Source organism: Heliangelus exortis, chromosome 1 (assembly GCF_036169615.1).
Source record: "Heliangelus exortis chromosome 1, bHelExo1.hap1, whole genome shotgun sequence".
Classification (NCBI taxonomy): domain Eukaryota; kingdom Metazoa; phylum Chordata; class Aves; order Apodiformes; family Trochilidae; genus Heliangelus; species Heliangelus exortis.
This window is the reverse complement of record NC_092422.1, coordinates 195,423,091-195,442,595: the sequence shown is the minus strand read 5'-3', so window position 1 is coordinate 195,442,595 and position 19,505 is coordinate 195,423,091. Positions and strand designations below refer to the sequence as shown.

The following is a 19,505-nucleotide window of genomic DNA, read 5'->3' as shown; positions in this document are numbered from 1 at the left end:
ATAAATGGGGTTTGGAGTGGGAACATACAGGGCAATACTGAGAAACAAAACCATTTTAAGCAGCCTGGCTGCTTAAATGATGAGCTAGAAAGGTTCTCAGGTGGCTCAAAAAAGCCACACAGCAGCATCCTGGCTTTTATCAGCATTCATGTGGCCAGCAGGAGCAGGGCAGGGATGGTCTCTGGTGCTCGGGAGGCTGCACCTTAAATTCTGGGGTCAGTTTTGTGTCTCTCAGGAGCAGAAGGAAATTGAGGGGCTGGAGTGTGTCCAGAGAAGGGAATGGAGCTGAGGAAGGGTCTGGAGCACAAGTCTGGTCAGGAACATCTGAGATATCTGGGGATGTTTAGTCCAGAGAAAAGGTGGCTGAGGGGAGACCTCATTCTCTCCAAAGGAGGGCAGAGGGAGGTGGGATTCATCTCTTAAGGACAAGAAGAAATGACCTCAAGTTGCACCAGGAGAGGTTTAGATTGGATATGAGGAACAATTTCTTCCTGGAAAGGGTTGTCAGGCCCTGGCCCAGGCTGCCCAGGGCAGAGGTGGAGTCCCCATCCCTGAAGGGATTTCAAAGCTGTGGGGCTGAGGGCCATGGTTTAGCAGTGGTCTTGGCAGTGCTGGGTTAAAAGCTGGACAAGGGTGATATTAAAGGTCTTTTCCCCATCCCTGGAAGGATTTCAAAGCTCTGGAGATGTGGTGCTGAGGACCATATATAATTATGATATATTATATAATATATCAATATATTATATATATTTATATTATATTATATTATATTATATTATATTATATTATATATTATCATTATATATATATATTTCTCATCACTAATTAAGGTCCCTTTTGCAACTTCAACCCAAAGCCATCCTACTTGAAGCTTGAATACCACTGCAAGGCATGGGTTTTTTTTTTAAAGGAATAATTAAAATTTGTTTTTTCGTGAAATATGAATTATTGGTACCTGGGGTTGGGAAGTTGTGTGAGTGTTTTGGTTTTGCTTTTTTGATTTTTTTATTTTTTTATTTTTTTTTTTTTTAAGTTTTCCTTAGTACTTCTCTGTCTGTGCTGGTAATCTGATACTAAAAAGGAGATAATTAATCTGTGGAATTGCTGTGTGTGTAAGGAATCCCACCAAGTCCTTTTGCACATCTTGGGTGGCAACATTTTCACTGCTGAAAATTTCACTGGCCAGTGGTGGCCTTGGCAGTGCTGGGGTGACAGTGGCACGTGATGATCCTGAAGGTCTTTTCCAACCAAAACCATCCTGTGTTTGCTGGCTCCTTTGATCTCTCTCTTCTTTATTCCTTTATTGTCAGAAGAGCTGGATGTCACCTTGGATGACTGTGGCCTCATCTGGTGGTGGTGATGGCTTCAGCTTCACTTTTCCTCTTCTTGAGGAACCGAAGTACCCGGAGGGAGAATTTTGTTTTCCTTGGGAAAAAGGAACATACTGAAGCAATTTGTCATTTGAATGTTAAAATGCAGTGTTTATTGCCTCTCAGAGGGTATGGCAAAATGTTTTAACATATGGGTAGTTAATGAATAAGCAGCTTTCATTTTACCCAGGCCTGTTCCCTCCTCCCACCCTTCTTTCCTTTACAGAAGTTGAAATCAGGGAACAAATACAGCACGAAGTTAACACCAGATTTAAAGCCACACTCAGAGAGTTTGCTTGGATTTCTTTGTGGAGGGAACATATTTAAAAAAATACTCCAACTCTTGCCTGAGCCACGTGACTGAATTTTTTAAGTTTCCTTCTAGAGATTTTACTCCTGGTATGATATTTCAAATAATTCCACCTGAGTAATCCTTCAGTAGCTTTCAGCCCCCTGGCAATCTCTAGAAATGTTTTCCCTTAAACACATTTATCTTTTTAATATATTGTATACTTTTTTTAAATAGCCTGGTAATTTTACTTTTGGGCAAGCTGAGCATTAGGTCTAAAAAAGTGGAATACAGGCCAATCCTTTTTTTCACTTCTTTTATATTCTCTGCCCTTTGTGCAATTGCTTTTAAGGCCAAGAAATACCTGATTTTAGCATACCCTCCATTTAAGCAAGCATCACTGACATTATGTGCATTACAGCATTCTCTGGGCACCTTTTTCTTTAAAACATTTCTTTTTCTGCCTAAGCAGTAGTCAGTAATTTTTCTCATTATAGAGCAATAATGTTTGTGTGAAATGTTGCTATCCTTTTTTTTGGTAAATAGTCTTGTAAACCTAAAGGCTGAAACAGTCTTCCCAAGCACATACCAGCTTCATTTTCACTGCTGTCAGTCTGAGTGATATTTTAATTTTTTTTTCTTCCTGCCCCTAAAAATACTTCAGTAACTATAACCAATAGATAAATGAGAGAATCCCCAGGAAATGCTGCAGAAGGTTTCTGTTTGCCAGCACAATAAATGCAGGAGCTAATAAATGTCTTCTTACATCAGGAGGAGGCGTGTAATGAGTAAATGATGGGAAAAAGAAATTTGGGAAATAAATGATCAATCTGATCTAAGTTGACAAACAATTTCTTAATAACTCAGCTTTGGGTGGGAGAGAGAGGGCTCTGTTCAGTCCAGAGGAGCTGCTGAAACCCAGCTCCAGAGATGGACCCTGGAGATCTGGCAGCTGATGGGCTTGGGTTTAGGTTGACTGAACCTGAGCTGTGATTAGACACAACCTTTTTTTTTTTTTTTTTATATGAGGCTTTGTGTATGTCTGTGGATTTAATTCTTCTCTGTTTCTGTAGGGTGAGCACAGAGACCACTGATACCAAGTGTTCAGTAAGGCCAAGTGTAGAGCCTTGATTCTGGGAAGCAATCACCCCAACCACCAGTGGAAATTTGGGGATGTCCTGCTGGGAAACAGCTCCATGGAGAAAGCCCTTGGAGTCCTGGGGGACAGGGAATTCTCCAGGGGTCAGCAATGTGCCCTTGGGGCCAAGAGGGCCAATGGTGTCCTGGGGGCATCAGGAAAAGTGTGTCCAGCAGATTCAGGGAGGTTCTCCTCCTCCTTCTCTGCTCTGCTCTGCCCTGGGGAGACCACCCCTGGAATCCTGGCTCCAGTCTGGGGCTCCCCAGTTGAGGAGAGACTGGGATCTACTGGAGAGAGGCCAAGGGAGAGCTGGGAGGGTGAGGAAGGGACTTGAGCATCTGTGCTGGGAAGAAAGAGTGAGAGGCCTGGGGCTGTTGAGGCTGGAGAAGAGAAGGCTGAGAGGGGATCTGCTGAATGTCCATCAAGAGCTGAGGGGTGGGGGGCAAGAGGAAGGGGCCAATCTCTTTTTGGGGGTGGCCAGGGAGAGGCCAAGGAAGAATGGGTTGAAGGGAGAAGAGAGGAAGTTCCAGCTCAGCATGAGCAGGAGAAACTTGTTGAGGGTGAGGTTGAGGGAGCCCTGGCCCAGGCTGCCCAGAGAGGTTGTGGAGTCTCCTTCTCTGGAGCCTTTCCAAACCCCCCTGGATGTGTTCCTGTGTGGGCTGCCCTGGGGGATCCTGCTGGGGCAGGGGGGTTGCACTGGGGCATCTCCAGACCTCCTTTCCCACCCCAAACATTCTATATTCCTGTGGTTTTTGGGGAAGATTTTGTGTGAAGGACATGGTTCACACCATGCTTGGAGAAATCAGTATTGTGTCCTGCTGCAGTCCAATTGTTCCTCCTCTCATTTTATTTTACTCTTCATGTACAAGTAAGTCCTGCCCAGAGGCTTTTTCTTGTAGTGCTTCTTGAGTATCTGGTGATATTCTTAACATCAGGGGAGGTCTGGTTGTGGTCAGAGGGGGATCCTGCTGGGGCAATGGGGTTGCACTGGGGCATCTCCAGACCTCCCTTCTCACCCCTGACATTCTATATTCCTGTGGTTTTTGGGGAAGATTTTGTGTGAAGGACATGGTTCACACCATGCTTAGAGAAATCAGTATTGTGTCCTGCTGCAGTCCAATTGTCTTCCTCCTCTCATTTTATTTTACTCTTTGTGTGCAAGTAAGTCCTGCCCAGAGGCTTTTCTTGTAGTGCTTCTAGAATACCTGGTGATATTCTTAACATCAGGGGAGGTCTGGTTGTGGTCAGAGGGCGATCCTGCCCTGGGGGATCCTGCTGGGGCAGGGGGGTTGGACTGGGGCATCTCCAGAGCTCCCTTCCTACCCCAAAATTCTATATTCCTGTGTTTTTTGGGAAGATTTTGTATGAAGGACATGGTTCACACCATGCTTGGGGAAATCACTATTGTGGCCTGGTGTTTTCTTCCTCACCTCATTTTATTGTACCCTTCAGGTGCAAGATAAGTAAGTCCTGCCCAGAAGCTTTTGCTTCAAGTGCTTCTAGAATATCTGGTGATATTCTTAACATCAGGGAAGGGCTGGTTGTGGTCAGAGTTAAACCAACATCTTGAGATGTGGTCATATTTTAAACCCCTTGCAGAGGGAGGAAGGCAGCTGTACCAGATTTTGTGTAACATGAATTGTGGCACAGCTCTCAGCTCTGGCCAAGCTTTGCAGCAGAAGCATAAAGTTAAATACATTTTCTTTCTCTATTGCCTGACCTGTGAAACTGCCTGGAAATGAAAATACTCCCTTTAAAAGTGGGAGAAAGAACTCAAATTCAAGATAACCATGAGGGCTTGAGGAAGAAAACAGGGGAGAATAGGAGGAGAGAAAATCAGAATAGTGGACGCAGTGACAAGCTGAGTGACAACGTCTTTTCAGCCAACTTTTTGCTTGGAAGAGAGAAAAAACATTTTTTCTGGGGCATTACCCAGATTCCTTTAAAATCCCTGACTCCCCATTCCTTCAAAGGGGATGAAATAGGTGGTGTTGAGTTTCTTTATTAGTGAGATCCATCCTGGCAAAATAACATGTCATTTTTACACTAATACTTCCCAAGTGAAGGCTTCTTCTCTCTTGAATTGTATTTTTATTTGTTTTTCAGGCTGTTTATGTGCCTGATAACCTGCTTGGTCTTGAAATAGCTTCAGCTCAGCTGTGGAGGGGCTCCTTGTTGCTCTTGTAGTTTTTAATTGGGATATCAGCACAGCTTAGGAAAAGTGGGAGTGAGCCATCAGGAGCCAGGAGAAGGGGACAGGGATGACAATGCCATCCTGGTGGCATGTTCAGCTCTCTTGAAGCATGTCAGAGAGAATTGAAAAGTTCCTCCATCTTCTGCCTTTCTCACTGAAAAGCATTATACCTGAATGCTGAGACTTTTCAATATGTTTCTATTCACATGCATATTGCTGTGCCTCAAAAGGCCTTTCCTTTTGAAATAAAGGAAGATAATCATGTGTTTGAAATGAGTAGATACTCTCCTGCCACTTTTGAAATCTTTATATTATTTTTTTTTTCCCCCCAATGTCAGAGAGTTTAACCATTTGCATTACTGTGGGCCCTAATCACGTAGGAATATGTATTTATGCACATTAAACTATGAAAACAGAGCTGCTGTAATTAGGCAGCAAATTCAAATGAACCATAGCAGAGGAGTTCAAACATATGTCTAATTCTCTGAGAAGAATTACAATTTTTTTCAAAAGCCTTACCTTAATACCATTTCACTCTTTTCCATACCTGGCACCACTGCACTCTGCTTAGAGATTATTTTTGCAACACAACTTATTGCTTTTTTGTCTCTGTAATTTATTAAGCAAAGAAGCTATTTCATTGCTCCCAATAAACTGCAACAATAATAGAGGATTTTTTTATTTTTTTGTGTGTGTGCTTGAGACCATATGTATTTTTAAAAGCATTGCAGATAATTGTTGCTGCATGCCAGCTGAAATGTCTGCTGGTGCCAAGCTTGCTACTGATTTCAGTATTTAATCCTCCCTAGTTTACAGTTTTCAAAAGTAAAAGCATAGAAGTGCTTGGCAGTGATTAACATTATTTAAACTATAATTACTACTTTCTGTAGATACAAATACTTGCATTTTGACCCATGTTATAGAAAGGGCCTCTGGTTTTTGAATAGATGGCAATTTTGCCTCTGAGTAGCAAGCCTGAACAGAAAAACTGCTTGATAATCCTGCTTCTGTTTTGTACCTTGGAAAAAGCACCATTTCTTTCATTGCCTCAGTTTCTTCAAGCAAAGGAAGAACAATGTAATCATCAAAATATCATCCTGATATTCTCTGATAAATTATAGAGAAGACACCAAAATTTATTGTCTGGAGAACTAAGTTAAAATATGCAATCTTTTGTGTTAACCATTTTACTCAGCAAAATGTCTAGCAATGAAAAGGTCTGATTTTAAGTTCTTGTTTCATCATTTCTTGCTTAACTTACCTAACAGGTTTTTAAAGTGTGCCTCATAGCTGCATTTTTTGAACGAATTTCATTTTTTTTAAATAGCAAATTCTTTTTCCACTCAGATGCTTTTAGGGTTGCCTGCATGGGTGTTGCTGTTCACTGCATTGAAACAGCAGAATGCAAGTTACAAAAGTATTTCTCTAACGGCTGTTCTGGATCATAGTGGATGATATTTCACACATTATTTTTCAGCCAGCCCTAGTTTGGGGGATTTGCAGCAGAGTTTGGTGCTAGATGTGTGCGTGGCTTTCGTGATTACAATAGCAATACAGAGATTTTCACTCTTTTTTTCTTCTCCCCACCACCCACTGGGCTTCAATTGCACAAGCTTTGTATTCAGCAGGGTGACGTTGGGAGTGAACACAACATGGAAAACCATCTCTTTTAGAGAATAAATATTGTTCAGCAAAGCATCAAGAGAAAACAAAAGGTAGTTTGGAATATGAGAAAAGTCACAGCTTTAAATCATGAGTCCAGCAGCCCCTTTTTCCAGGGGTGTTCTTCTAGCCTGTGTGTCAAGAGCTCTGTCTGTCCATACCTGTCCTGGTTTGGGCCATGAGAAAGGGGATTTTCTGTCTTGTGCTTTTGCTTTCAGCTCAGTCTCTTGTCAGGAGCTGCACTTGCTGAAATTCACAGCAAGTTTCTCAGGCAGTGGCTGCTGCTGGGACTGAGCCCACTCCATGGTTATAGTTACTGCTGGAGAATGGGCTGCAGAGCCAAGGACACTGCTCAGCTCTGAGGAACATTTTGCCCTCCAAAAGGAGAAAAGGAGTCAAGAGGTCCCACCTGAAACCCTCCTGTGGGGAGGAACAGACAAGAGAAATGACCAGAATTGACCAAACAGAGGATTCCATCCCATCCACCTCATCCTCAGGAGAAATTGGAGGGATCCCCAGGCTCAAAGCCCTTCCTGCTTCCCCTTCTTCCCCTCTCCCTCTTTGCTTCAGCATCCTGGGAGGATTCCATCCCTTCCTCTGCCTCTGCTCCTGATCCATCCCAGCCTGAATCTGTGTGTTCCTGCCTCCAGCTCCCAACTGCTCCTGAGCCCAGGATTCCAGCCTGGACTTTCCCAGGGCTGCCCTGCAGCCTCAGTGGGGATGGGAGAGTTCTTGGGGGAAGGGGGGAGGAACCTGGGATCAATTTTCCTGTAGATTTGTACAGATTTAGTCATTTTTCCTATTTCTCATTCCTGTTCCATTCAAGCTGTGTAGTTTAGTTCCCAACCCATCAGTCTCTCTCCCTTAGTCTTTCTCCTTCCTTTATCTGGGTGGGGAATTAATAGACAGCATCTGCTACTTGGTTTAATTGCCAGGGCAGTGTTAAACCCTGACAATACCCCAGAGATGTTGATACAGTTTCCAGTAGCTGAAACTCTCCAGTTTGGTGTTTTTATATGAATACTACCAAATAATTAATTGCCAGTGTAACACACCCCTTGAAATGAATACAGCCCATGCTCTATTCTGTAACCATTTCAGGCAGCTTTCATGGTCTTCCTGTCTCCTTAAGAACAGCCTGCTGGTACTCTCACTCAATTTATTATTATTTTTAAAACTTTCTTTAATTACATGTTTAAAATAATGTGCAGGATGCTGAAAGTTTGAGAATTTCTCGTGGCTGAGCAGGCAGTAGTACTTCAGGCTTTCAGCTGAACAAAACAAAATATTGTGTACAGGTGCAGTGAATTATTGGATAACAATGGAGGCTGGACTTCCTTTTGGGAGAAAACATAAAGTTTTCAGAAAATGACCCCCTTGAAGACTTCAGTGAATTTTTTCTCTTTGTGTTGTTGCCGTGGAATGACAAGACAAGGTTTCAGGTGGTAAAATTGAAAGAACTTCATTTAAAGAAAAAAACCTTGAAAAATCCTTACAAGCCCAGTGCTTTCATATTGGAAAATGAAGTGTAAAATGCTGTCTGTTTGTACTACTCAATGTGTGGAATATTTTTTTGAAGTCCGAGTTTCACCAGTGGTTAACAGAATGAAGATTTATGAGGCAGTATTTGAGGGGATGTGTAATATCATTTTATTTGACTAGTTGGTGCAATTAAAATAAGTTTTCAGACACAGGAACCTGATTTCGTGTGGCTCTGGGTCTACTGGCAGTATTTTGCTTCAAGAGGTGAGTGGAGTAAATAAAAAAACTTTGTTGAGTAGCTTTGGTACTGTGGCAGGGAAAAAGAGAAGAAATATTGACTAAATCAAGTGCATTCTGAATGCTCCCATACATTATATAGAGGTAACAAGGGATGTAGAATAAAATGCAAAAAGCAGAACTTGCAGTACTTCCATGTATTTATCAAGTAACTGTATTAATCAATACAGAGGAGTAATTTATCTAGCCAGACCTTGCTGTAAGGAAAAAAGGAGAGTTATATATGATGGTGGTTGGCTTTCTGGTGTTTGGAAAAGAAGTACTGTGTGTAACTCTACCCTCAGATCTTGCAAATTATTTTGCTGTTATATTGGCATAGTATAGGTGAATAACAGACTATTTGCCACAGAAAAAAAGTTGGTCTAAATGATGGTGGGTTTGCATATCCTCTTTGAGATTCTGGGGCATTTTCTCTGACTTGGGTTCAAGTGGAAACATTTCATTGGTGTTAAAAAATCTGGGTTCACCCAGGAGATGCTGGTGAGAGTGAGATGCCATGGAAAGTTGATCAAAGCATCTCAGCAACTTAGTGAGGGAATATTTTGCTTTTATTTAGGAATCTGAGCTTAGTTGTTCATCTGTAGGTAGCTGGGGTGGGACATGATGAAACTCATCCTAAGCAGCAAATGCCAGCATGGGTAAAGGAAATGGGCTCAAGCTGTGCCAAGAGAGGTTTAGATTGGATATTAGGAAGAATTTCTTCACTGAAAGGATTATCAGACATTGGAACAGGCTGCCCAGGGGGTGAAGTCACCATTCTTGGAGGTATTTAAGAGTGGTGTAGAAATAGTGCTTGGGGATGTGGCTTATTTAAGGACTTAGGGTTAGGTTATGGTGTGACTTGATGATCTTGAAGGTCTTTTCCAACCAAGGTGAATCTGTGGTGAGCAAATTATGATTCAGAATAACAGCAGAAACCTACACAGGCAAATTTGGAGTTGCTGACATTGGCAATAATAAATGGACACAGTATAGGGGGACTATGTATGGAATGTAGTGTGTGCTCTGAAGAAGCAACTAAAAACCTGCTCAGAATAATGGGGAGGAGGTGTCTGGGAAAGGCTGTGGATGTCTGGAGAATTAGAGGGTGGATAGTGCAAGTCTTCACTTCAAATGAAAATTAAAAATAAGGCAGCAGTGGGAGAATATAGATGTGTAGGACAGAATGCACACAAAGTACCTGCAGGATGGTTGAAAGGCAGAATAACAGCTTGGGCTGGAAGGCTGCACCAAGCACAGCAGGAGGGAGAATTGAAATGGATACAAGGAATAAACAGAACCTGCAAAAGAAGCCCAGTAAATAGTTGGGAATCATCTCTAGAGGTCACAAAGCATAGTTATAAATTATAAATGGTTTTTAGAGGTCTGCATTTGAATTATTTGACCCAGCACATCATCCCGCTTAGGAATTCTGTAGCATGTTAGTGCTTGAGAGCCACAGAAGCAGGTTTTTAACTTCCAAAGCAATGTCTTTGGTGCTGATGATTACACTGTGACACACTGAGACACTCATTCTGTTTCGTTTTCATAGGTCCTGGGTTTTTTATTCAGCAGGTTTCTGCTCGAGAAGGCCACCTGCCTTAGTTTGGCTGCATTTCTTTCAGAAGTTGTTTCCAAACAGAATGGGTCTGCTGGGAAACACTGTTGTAAGAGCACAGAAAAATTCTCACATTAGTCTGATTTAAATGTGCTCAGAGCTCATTTTGTTTCTTGCTTCACTAAATATGAGCATAGTCTTCCATCTAGACTGGGTGTGAAATGTACTCTTTTTGGGGCTCGGGTACTTATCAGTCATTCAAGCAAACACACACAGTGTTTTCCACCGCACAGTTTTTTTTTTTATAGCCTCTGTCTTCTTGTTGTACCAGTCTTTATTTCCTCCCTGCTCACACGTAGTGTTCAAAGCACCTTGAAGTATTTTAGTCACTCCATAGCCACCAAGAACTGGTACTGCTGGGTGGTTTTTCAGTTTGGTTTAGCTGCTGTTGTACAGCATCAGCTCTCAGCTGAGATTTTGTGACTGACAAATTTTCTGCCTTGATATGTTGTAGGTAGATCATGAACTTTGCACAGTAAAAGGTGATCTCTGTATCTACCTCCTCTTTGCTGTTCTGCTGCTCCTGACATCATCAAAATCATCCCACAGCATTCTCCTGAAAAAGCTGTCAGCCCACAGCTTGGACAGGGGCATCTGTGCTGGGTCAGGAACTGGCTGGAACGGGCCCAGAGAGTGGAGCTGAACGGGGCTGCATCAAAATGGCGGCCGTGGTGTCCCCCAGGGATCAGTGTTGGGCCTGGTTCTGTTTAATATCTTTAGTGATGATTTAGATGAGGGGATTGAGTCCATCATCAGCAAATTTGCAGAGGACACTAAGCTGGGGGGAAGTGTGGATCAGCTGGAAGGCAGGAGGGCTCTGCAGAGGGACCTGGACAGACTGGAGAGTTGGGCTGATCCCAAGGGGATGAGGTTCAACATTCCAAGTGCCGGGTCCTGCACTTTGGCCACAACAACCCCATGGGGAGCTCCAGGCTGGGCACAGAGTGGCAGAAAGGGAGCTGGGAGTCTGGATTGCCAGGAAGCTGAAGAGGAGGCAGCAGTGTGCCCAGGTGGCCAAGAAGGCCAATGGCATCCTGGGCTGGCTCAGGAACAGCGTGGCCAGCAGGTCCAGGGAAGGGATTCTGCCCCTGTGCTCAGCTCTGGGGAGGCCACAGCTTGAGTCCTGTGTCCAGTTCTGGGCCCCTCAGCTCAGGAAGGAGATTGAGGTGCTGGAGCAGGTCCAAAGGAGGCAACTGGGCTGGGGAAGGGATCCAGCACAGATCCTGTGAGGAGAGGCTGAGGGAGCTGGGAGTGTTGAGGCTGGAGAAGAGGAGGCTCAGGGGAGACCTCATCACTCTCTCCAACTCCCTGAAAGGAGGTTGGAGCCAGGGGGGGGTTGGGCTCTTTTCCCAGGCAACTCTCAGCAAGACAAGAGGGCACAAGAGGTCTCAAGTTGTGCCAGGGGAGGTTTAGGTTGGACATTAGAAAGAATTTCTTTCTGGAGAGGGTGATCAGGCATTGGAATGGGCTGCCCAGGGAAGGGGGGGATTCTCCATCCCTGGAGATATTTCCAAAGAGCCTGGATGTGGCACTCAGTGCCATGGGCTGGGAACTGCAGTGGGAGTGGATCAAGGGTTGGACTTGATGATCTCTGAGGTCCCTTCCAACCCAGCCAGTTCTATGATTCTATGATTCTATGAAAATCTTTTCACCTGACAGTGATGGAAAGAGCTGGATACCAACACTTAGAAAATTTGTGCCAGCATTCTCCAAAAAAGTTTGTTGCTGTCACCAAGTGTATATTTTAAAGTGGGCCCAAATAAGGAGCTTAGAGACTGCAGCTTGTAATTCTACAGTATAGATGAGATATTAGGAAGAAATTCTTTGGGGTGAGGGTGCTGAGCCCCTGGTTGCCCAGGTTGTCCCAAGAAGCTGTGGCTGCCCCATCCCTGGCAGTGTCTCAGGTCAGGTTGGATGGGGCTTGGAGCCCCCTGGGCTGGTGGGAGGTGTCCCTGCCCATGCAGGGGTTGGGACTGGATGAGCTTTAAGGTCCCTTCCAAATCAAACCATCCTATGAAGTCAGGACACAACTTACTCTGCCTGTTGATACCTGCAGCTTCTGTGCTACCAGAGATCAAGTCCAGTGCTAATATTGCCTGTCTGATTTTTAGATCTCTGCCTAAAATCCCAGCACTGCTAAAAACACAGACACCCTCCTTAAAAGCAAATAATTTATTTTAAATATTCAAACCTTTTCAATAGAGGGAGAGAGATCAGAAGAGGAGGAAAGAGACATTCCAACATATTCACACACACACACTGCTTGAAAATAGACATTTAATTATGTCTAGAAAGTACTAAATCAAGGTCAATATGATGGCAAAAACCAACCAGGCAAAAACCTGGTTTAGGAACAAAGACTGCAGATAGTACTATTGACCTTTTTAGATGCTTTTTATTTCATCTCAGGAATGTTTCCTACCTGAGCTGCTGGGAGGTGTCCCTGCCCATGGGATGAGCTTTAGGGGCCCTTCCAATCCATTCTATGACATGAGGCCTTTGGTGGTGTCAATCAAATTTCATTTTGGGTCTCCATGTACTATTGGTGTTGACTGTGATGAGACCTTAGAAAGTTACCACAACCTAAGACCAGTTCATTGGACAAAGGCAAAACTTTTAAAGCTGTGACACAGGGACAGGAACAAGCTTGTGAGGTGACACCATTGCTTGGACTGTTGGATAGAGAGATGGAATATTTTAGAATTTAAGAACTTGATTCTTGGTCTCTTGAGGGTTGGTGCATGAGTGTTACATCCAGCAGCATTGTGCTTTCCAAAAAGTGGTAATTTTGCATTCATTCTGCCCTTAGGCAACCAATCTCACTGAGCAGTGATAGTGGTAGATCTAATAACCATAGCTGAAGTCAGCTGCTTTCCATTTATTTGAAAGATGATCAAACTCATCTGTGATTCTTTATGTTGGGCTCCTGCCATGAGATCAATTTCATATACAGCTGCTGAGCAGATTGCACATCCACAAGCCAAAAGAGATTTCCATTTTGCTATCAGATACATTGCTGGCTGTAATTTTACATGTTCATAGAATTATTTGGATTGGAAGAGGCCTTGAGAGGTCCAACCTCCAGCTCAAAGCATGGTCTTCTTGTCCCAAGTAACTAGGGATAGGATGAGAGGAAATGGGTTCAGTTGTGCCAGGGAAGGTTTAGGTTGGATATTAGGAAAAATTTCTTTACTGAAAGACTGGAGAAGCTTTGGAATAGGCTGCCCAGGGAGGTGGTAGAGTAACCATGCCTGGAGGTGTTCAAGAAGCATTTAAATTGGTGCTTCAGGAGGTCATTCAGTGGTTGTGATAGTTGGATTACAGTTGGACTTGATGATCTTGAAGGTCTTTTCCAGCCTTAATGATTCCATGATTCTATGAGACAGATGATGTTAGGACTTTGTCCAGTTGGATCTTTGACCACCTTCAAGTCCTGAGGTACCACAACCTCTGAGGGACCCTGACCCCTGCTTAATTATCTTTGGAGGGAAATAATTTCCCTTGTATCTATTTGGAATCTAGTTTACACCCTTGTTTCTTGTTCTGCCACTGTGCAAATCAGTAGAGAGACTGTCTCCATCTTTTTGATAAACCTCCTCCTAGGACTTTGACAGTTCCTGCAACCTTGGTGAGCATGCACTTCATCTCTGGGTCATTGATAAAGATGTTAAACAAGAAAGGCTGTGGTACAGCCCCCTCAGCATGGAGCTGGCCTCCCAAGCAGAGCCAGATTTTCACCCATAATTCACAGAAGCAATTTTCTCTTGCTCTTTTGACCACTTTAATGGGATATTTGTCTGCCTCTGAGAGCTGACCAAAATGAGTACGAAACAGGTGGTGTTTAAAGTGATTTTTCCAGACCTTTCCTCTGACTGCAGAAGGTTTAAAGTGATTTTTCCAGACCTTTCCTCTGGCTGCAGAAGATGAGCAATGGGAGCTTGAAATTATGGCTGCTGTAGTCCACAAAAGAGCTACCTTGAACTCAGAGCTGTCTCTGGGATGAGTTTGAAGCAACAGCTTCATGGATGAGCTCAAATTGTCTTTCCTTGGATCTCTAGCACCACTGGACTTTGTGCAAGAGATTCGTGTAGCAGGTGAGCTGCTACTATGCACGGATATAAAAGAAGACTTGAGTTGACTTTGTAGGAAAAAAAAAAAATAAAGGAGGATAAAATTTATCATGCATAATGGCAGAAGGGATGAGACTGAGAAGAAAAGTTGTAAATAGGAATCATTTAGATGAGGCATCTTGTCAGGAGTAGGAGATGTAAATAGAGTTGTGCATTTACACGTGCATCTCTAAGATTGAGAACATTTGTATTAGAGGCTGTGCTACAATTACATGCAAATTAGATGCTTGGCTGAGTAGCTGTAAAAACTTTGAATAGATTTGTCCTTTTCACAAAGGTTTTCTTTTTCTTTGGCAGCTCAGTTAACAAATTAGAGGTCCATGTTCTACTAAAGCAGAGAAGTGAAGTGAAGCATATCTTGGGAGAAACTTTAGAGACATTAAGACTTGCAGTTCAGCCTGTTAGTTAGTGGTGCCTGAAAAACAGAATTGGAAGTTTGAAAGAAAAGGTCAAAGAATATGCTATTTTCTCCAATTTTTGCTGGTAACTGAGTTAAGTTTTTTCCCCACTTGCTGCACACTGAGCACATACCCTTTGACAAACATGCCATGAAATCAAACAAATGAAGTAGGGAAGTGAATTGTCTTCTGGCAGAACATTTGCCAGGATGCAGCACATCTTTCTCCTTCATCTCTTTGTTGGAGTAAGTTGGAGAATTGTCTCCTTCTCTGCCACCTTAGCACTATTTTGGGTTACCCTTTGCCTTTTCATCCTCTGTTAGAAGCAGAGAGTGGCAACAGGGTTGCTTGAAGTCCTCCCTATGGTCTCAGATAATTCAGATATCTATTCAGTCAGGTAGGCAGCCTGGTCCAAGGCCAAGTTCTTCCAGGCTATAAAAGGAAAATTACCATAGAAGTTTTGCAATGGCTTGGGAGTAAAGGGCAAAATAAAAGTAATTGCAGATGAATTTCAGCAAAACACCAAAATCCTAAAATCAGGATTAACTTCCTTACCATCCTGATGTACTCTGTAGGCTTAGTCCAGGATCCCAGATAATTCTCTCAGTTTGTTTTTTATTTTTTTTTTCTTTCTGGGGCTGCTCCTTCAGGTTATCATCTTTGTCATTGCCTTGCAGCTACAGTTTCACCTTCACATAAAAAGTTCTCCCCTGCTATAAGGACATGTCCCCTAATTTGTCTATTTGAGTTTTCCTGAACATCTCTGTTATGTGGTCAAAGAATACAGGTCAGGAGGAGAAAGGATTGAGGACAGCCCTGAGGAGAAGGATTTGGGGGTGGGGGATGGCCCAGAAGCTCAAGGTGAGCCCTCAGTGTGTGCCGACAGCCCAGAAACCAAGCAGGTCCTGGGCTGCATCAAAAGAAGCAGAGACAGAAAGTCAAGGGAGGGGATTCTCCCCCTCTGCTCTGCTCTGCTGAGACCCCACCTGGAGCTCTGTGTCCAGTTGTGGAGTCCCCAACAGCAGAAGGACACAGAGCTCCTGGAAGGTGTCCAGAGCAGAGCCACTCAAATGCTCAGAGGGCTGAGCACCTCCCTGGGAAGCCAGGCTGAGGGATTGGGGTTGTTCAGCCTGGAGAAGAGGAGGCTCCCAGGTGAGCTCAGAGCAACCTTCCAATATCTGAAGGGGCTCCAAGAAAGCTGGGGGAGGGCTTTGGACACGGGGGGGTAGGGAGAGGAGAAGGGAAATGGGTTAAAACTTGGAGAGAAAGGGGAGATTGAGGTTGGAGATGGGGAGGAAATTCTGGAATTGGAGGGTGGGGAGAGCCTGGCCCAGGTTGTCCAAGGAAGTTGTGGCTGCCCCATCCCTGGCAGTGTCTCAGGTCAGGTTGGATGGGGCTTGGAACCCCCTGGGCTGGTGGGAGGTGTCCCTGAACATGCAGGGGGTTGGAAGTAGATCCCTTCCAACCCAAACCATTCTATACAAGTCAGTCATCAAGGGATCTCTTGTGTCCTTCTCTGGGGGTTAAATCTTTAGGCAGCATTTCAGAACTGGAAAACTGGTTTCTTTGAGCAGCAGCCATTCCCATATAGAAAGATTCTTCATTTCAATGGATTTTCATTAAAGCTGAATGCCTGATTATTTTCAGCCCTATGACAGGTACAGAGAACTTTCTGTTCAACTCTGGGAGGATGAAGACAAAGCAATACCAAAGGCCTTCAGTCAGCTTCTTCAAAAAGGAGCTTGTAATCTTAAAAAAAACCAACAAGAGCTGAAGCCACAGAATCAGAGAACAGTAGGGGTTGAAAGGGACCTTGAGAGATCATTGAGTCCAACCCCTCTGCCAGACCAGGATCACCTAATGTAGCTCCCATAGGATCACAGCCAGGTGGGTTTTGAATGTCTCCAGAGAAGGAGACTCCACAACCTCTCTGGGCAGCCTGGGCCAGGGCTCTATCCCCCTGAAAGTGAAAAACTTTTTCTTAGGTTTCCATGAAACCTCCTGTGCTCCAGTTTGCACCCGTTGCCCCTTGTTGGACATCACAGAGAAGCCTGGCTCCATCCTCCTGACACTCACCCTTTACAGATTTATAAACATTAATGAGGTTGCTCCTCATTCTCCTTTTCCAAGCTGCAGAGCCCCAGCTCCCTCAGCCTTTCCTCACCAGGAGATGTTCCACTCCCTCCATCACCTTGGTGGCTCTGTGCTGGACTCTCTCAAGCACTTCCCTGTCCTTCTGGAACTGAAGAGCCCAGAATTGGACAAAATATTCCAAATGTGACCAGGGCAGAGTAGAGAGGGAGGAGAACCTCCCTTGCCCTACTAACCACTCTCGTTTCTAATACACCCCAAGGTGCCATTGGCCTTCTTGGCCACCAGGGCACATTGTTGGCTCATGCTCATCCTTCTTTCCACCCAGACCCCAAGTCCTTTCCTCTCTTTTGCTCTCCAGCCCCCAGCCTCTTACTGGTACATGGAGTTGTTCTTTCCCATTCATGAACTGTGTTTAGGTTCCACACTTCTGGAATTGGATAATTTCTGTTTCATTGCTGGAGTTGAAAAATGCAAAGGTTTGGCAGAATAAGCCCCAGGTGAGAGAAGTCAGAACTTGTATAAAAAATAACTTATCTAACAAGTTGAGCTAAGGCCCTGATCTCATGATGTTTCAGAAGAAATTACTCCATTCATGTATCATTTTAATAGCACAAGAGGTAGAATAAAGATGCAATATTACTTGGGAATCTGGGATGTTACATGCTTGGTTTTCCATGACTTATTACAGTCAATTCAGAGACAAATAGAGGTTTTTAATTCCAATCAAGATGCCATGAAAATGGGTGTATCATTTAGTACAATTTGGAACTGAGATGTATGCAAACCTGAGTGGGGAGCCTCATTTTCTCTTTTGTTATTTCTCTTTCCTTGAGTCTTCCTCTTTTTGCTCATTTTTGTTGCTCATGCTTTGGGTGTTTTAACACTGTTCTCATTTTCTTCTACTGCCTTTTTCTTTGTGATCTACATCCTTCATTTATAGTTTGCTTTACACTCAGGCATCACCATTCACCTCTCCCAGTCCATTCCCCAGTACCCATAATAAACTTCTGTGTGGATTTCCCTTGCACAAGGTGTCCTTGGGTAGAGGTGGCCATGCCTGATTTTTTGTCCCTACTTTGCAAAAGCAGAACAGAAAGGGGACTGTGGCAATCTTGAAGATGGATTTTATGGGCTTGAGCTCTTTTTTTTCCTCCTGGCTTTGGAAGTTTTCTCTTTTAAGACCTCATGGATCTCAGGCTGCACACCAACAGGATGAAGAAAACAAAATGTTTTGTATTATCCACGAATGGGTTCTTAAAAGATGCTGAGATGAATTGGCCAGAAGCTCAATTAAGGGATAAAAGACAGCTTAACTTCAGCAGAAATGGATTAAAAAGAGGCAAAGAAAACTTTCCATTTTGGGAACGTGATAATCTTTGCCTGCTGATGCTTTGAGCCCTTCCGTGGGGGAGGGCAAGGAAAAAAGAAGCCTTTAAATTAAAAATTCTCCCTTGGTTCTCAGAGGTACCAAACAGCCCAAACTCTTCCTTCCTTTGGCAGGTGGACCAGGTGCTGGGTTCATTTTTGTCTTTCATAGCAGTAACTGGAAGCAAAGGCTGGATTTGTCTCTCTTGTATGCAAGTCACACATCTTTTTCTTTGTCAAATAAACTGTTAAATACATCACTATTAAATTAAAACAAACGAGCAGCAAACAAACAAACAACAAAAACAGCACAATAGGTTTCCTAGAAAGTTAACTTCATATCCAATCTCTTCAGGCTTTAAGAGCCATGGGGCTTAAAAGAGAAATTTTCAGTGCCAAGAAGATAAAGTCATGGTATGTCTGCAGGACAACTGGTTTTGGCACATTTGTAATAAAATAATAAGTGATGTATCTTTAATGGAATTAAGCAAGGGCTCCTCAAGTTCTTCTGGTCCTTCTGATCACCCTTTTTTCAGCTTGCATGACACAAGATCTCTCAGAATTTTATCTGGTTGAAAATCTGAAGATCTAAAGCAAAGAATAAAACATTCATTTCTGCTTTGAGGTCCCACATGGAAACAGAAGAGCTGACCTTCTGAGGTCCTGCAGGAATTGTATTTTCTTACCCAGACCATTGAAATCAGATCTGTCTAGCAAAATAATTCATCTCCTGTTCCTCCACAATATGTTCTTGAAGAAGCTTCTGCTTCAACTTTTCTTCAGGGAAGATTCTTTTGGGGCCAAACTTTTGCCCATGGTCAGATCACACTTTTCTCTACCTGAATTCCAGCATTGTTTATACTTGTTATGGGTCTGTGTCTTTTTATTGAGGAAATTGGATAGATTTAAAATTAAAATTCAAGTCTTCCTTTCTGTAGCTTCTCTTTCACAATAGCTTTGCTTCCCTCTCTTCCCTTCTTTGAAGGTAGCTCTTACAAAAAGCACTTAGGCCCCAGGAATGGTGATTTTTTTTTTTTTTTTTTTTTTTTTTTTTTCAAGGATATCGAGTGAAAAGCACAGAAAATACTTCTCACTTGGTTTGGTTGCATCCTATGTGTTATCTCTGGATCAGAAACACTTTAAGGAGCTTAACATGTAGAGGCTCTCTTCAGGTCAGTTAGATTAGAGTCACACCTGAAATTAAGTCACTTGACTAAACATTGAATTTTTTTAGACTTTTCAGCAGAGCTTCTCTGAGGGCTTGCTGCCTGGATGGTGACAGGATTTTTAAAAAGAAAATAGAATTAACAGATCATTTTGGAACTGCATTTTAAGAATTTTCTTTAGGGAGCCTAAAACTGGGCAAAGTTTGGATACTTTTCTGGGTTGTCTTTTTTGCCATTCTTGGGGAAAATTACCTAAGCTTGTCCAGCTCCAGGTCAGAAGGACAATTGATTTTCCTATAAAAACATCAATTCAGTATTTTTAA

The 19,505-nt window shown here is 43.2% G+C and overlaps 1 protein-coding gene across 2 annotated transcripts in view; it reads left to right on the top strand.

Annotated features, from left to right (window-relative positions):
• CHCHD3 (coiled-coil-helix-coiled-coil-helix domain containing 3) overlaps window positions 1-19,505 on the top strand; it is a 185,451-nt gene that overhangs the window by 122,282 nt on the left and 43,664 nt on the right. The window lies entirely within an intron of this gene.